This window comes from Drosophila mauritiana, chromosome 3L (genome assembly GCF_004382145.1).
Source record: "Drosophila mauritiana strain mau12 chromosome 3L, ASM438214v1, whole genome shotgun sequence".
NCBI classification, from domain to species: Eukaryota; Metazoa; Arthropoda; class Insecta; order Diptera; family Drosophilidae; genus Drosophila; species Drosophila mauritiana.
The window spans coordinates 15,274,649-15,277,919 of record NC_046669.1 but is presented as its reverse complement, the minus strand read 5'-3'; positions in this window follow the sequence as shown (position 1 = coordinate 15,277,919).

The following is a 3,271-nucleotide window of genomic DNA, read 5'->3' as shown; positions in this document are numbered from 1 at the left end:
AAAAATAGGAAAATACCGCCCAGTCACGCGGCCACATTAATCAACATTGGCTTCACAGTCGCGTTGCAAGTTGCACGTTGCACATTGCCGGTGCCAAGTTGCCAGTTGCATTCCACTCGGATATAGGTGCCAGGTTCTGTTCGGTGTAGCCCATCGCAGTCATCTCAGTTCCGAAGATTAATTAAGGTCAGCAGGGAGTTCAGGCTCAAAAGAATGCCGCCTAAGACGGCTGACCTAGTCTAGTCATGCCAACTAATATGGGAAGAGCCGTGGAGCCTCTTCTCTCACTTCCTTTTTCAACCAAATTAAATTTCTTGCCCTGTGTATTTTTTACACTATAAAATAAAATTGATAAAAACAGCGACGTTTGGTAATGGATAAAACTCACACACGCCACATTACAAAAGTAGGAATAGTATGCATTTAAAGCATTATATATCTTTACCACTGCTATAAATTGATTTAAATATTAGAGTAAGTTGCTGTCCTCATCTATTTTTCTTAGTGCATAGTGTTAGCCCCACGAACAGTAGCGTTGTTAGAGATCCGCTTCCAAAATCTGACTTAGAGGCTTCCTGATGCATGTCGAATGCAGCGTAATGAGCGGGGGGTGGTTCACCATATGTGGTCCCCATTTCCACATCCATATTGTTAGCGGGCGAAATCTACGATGAAATCGACTTCAGGAGTCATCAAACATCATCAATTTAATCAATGGTCAGCCCACTGGGGTGTCCTTGGCACGAGGGGGCGAAAGTGGGAGTCGCTGCACATCCAAATTGCAAAGTCAAGCAGGCTGAACTTTTTCTGGGGGATGACCCGGGCAAGCTTACAAGTAATTAAGGGTGGCAATTTTAAGACAAATCCTTGGGGTAAGGTGTTCCCCCGAACAATGCGAAGGATTCGATGGATTCATTCGGATTGGATATGTAATTGAGGGGGGTTTGCTGTGGGGTGTCGCTTCTGTCGCCCTGAAGTACGTGATAAGGGCATTAATGATGGCTAAGCCGCCACCTTCCGACAACCAAATAAAACTTGATGAGTTTCAATTATTCTGCAGACGAGGAAGCTCCCGATGAGAAGTCGAATTTTGGCTGAGAATGCTGCTTTGAAGTAATAACGTGCCGTTTGTTTCTTTGTTTTAGACCTATGATAAAGAAAATCATCAGCTATATTGGATGAGTATTTAATGTAGAGCGGAATCTTAATAGAATTTTAATTTGTGGCCAGAAATATTATCAATGAGAATAAACTCTTCTACAAAGCAACAAAAAATGCAAAGGAAAGTTGAAGAAGTTACCCATTAATTATTAGTCAAAGGAAACTAATTGCTTTTCGCCATTTCATAAAATAATCTGCTGTGAAAAGCAACTTTCGTTGGGCACATTCAATTAAGAATTAAAGAGGAAATTGAAAGGAAAGACGAAGTCCGAAGTTTCTATCAAATAATTTAACTGAAATAAATACCATAATTTTGCTAAGCAATCTCAATAAATTAGTCTGCCAAAGCTTCACATTTCCATTCGAAATTATGGACCACAAATTGTGTCTAACGATAATTTACGGTCAAGAGGATACCGCATCCATCAATCCGAGTTGCACCTTGCTGCTCTGCTTTCATTCTCAGCATCATTACACATTCTAACCGCAGGATCGCAGTCAGACAACATCCTTCTCACATGGAATTATCAAATTGCACCTGCTGAATTCATTAAATTTGGCTAACGATCTGCTTGAAAGGCTGCAAAACAGGCCCAAAAAAAAAAAGAAAACATCATAAAAACTAAAGCCGAAATATTTGTCTTCCGCTGGTTAAAGTGCTACACATAGCCCAGCACAAGCATCATTAATTTTGCACGTAATTATGTGAGGCAAGTGGTAAAACACCTAACCAAAAACCCAAACCAAAAACCCAGCCAACCAAGCTGCAAAAACACAAAACTGTAAATCAGTGCAATTAAATGCGACTTTTCAACAAAATTTACTGAAAATTTATGACAACAAACGAGACTAATTACGCGACGAGGAACAAGAAACCGAAACGAGCGAGAATCTGATGATGAAGTTGGGGCGACGATGAAGACGGCGACACTATAGATACTGCAAAATTGAAGGCAATAAAATTGCGTTGGCCAAAAGGCGCGACAATAAAGCCCCAAACGAGAGCAGAACTATCATTAATCAAGGACCTAATGAGAGCAGGCGCGCCACGGCATATATGTACATCTAGTCTGGGCAGGAAGGACTTTATCGCCAACTCGTCATCGATTTGTTGGCCAGCAATACATCAAGCCAAAAGTATCCTTCGCCGTTGAGGCACAGCCCACTTAACTAAACTGACAGTTCAGCTGCTACAATTTAGTCGATTAACGTCAGATCAGCAGACGATCCTGACTTCTCGAATCCCAATCCCTGTTCCAAGGGATCAGCCCTCTGCGATCGTTCTTTACCATTTTTATTTTTGCCCTGGCAACCTGTCGTCATCAATTTTGTGGAGTCGTCTGGACCCGAAAAAAAGTAGTGGCAGCTGTTTGGCCTGGTCAACAAACAACGGCCAAAATCACTAAGTGGCCCCTGAGTGCCGCAGGTAGCTGCCAGACGGCAGGAGGCACGATCATTGATCAATGATCATCAGGACAAGGGGCAATACAGCACAGGTCGCGATTGTACACTCAGAGAAAATATGAATTTTAAGTGAACTACTTCAAAGTAATAACCATTTTAAAAAGAACAATTAAAGTTTAGCTATTATTAACAAAAGATACATCGAACTAAATAATGGATACTGCTAGAAGCTATGTTATATAAATTTAAATATTACATTCTTGTATTTTATTATTAAGTAAGAATGCAACTTTTTGCTTAGTGTTTTGTTGAACTCAAGCAGTGCGCAGGTGACTTTTTACCTTCATATATTCCATTTGAATTATGAAATTATGCATCCCAAGAAGAAAGTTAATCCCGCAGATGCGTATTCCCTCATTGAATGTCAGAGATTTTCCTAACGTTACATGATATGTGACCAGATCTTTATCGCTACCAGGCCATCAGGCCATCAGAAGTATAATTAAAAATCGTTCATTTGGCTCGTTTTCATTATCTCGGTATACAGATCTATTGATTGCCTTTCCTGGAACCGCGATGCTGGCTTGTTAGTTTAACAAGCTGAAGGAGAAGCTGCGACTTGGCCATGGAGACTGCGGCTGACCATTTAGTTGGCCGGAATTAATGGTCAGCAGACCTCGGCTCCATCTGTTCGACCAAGTCCAAA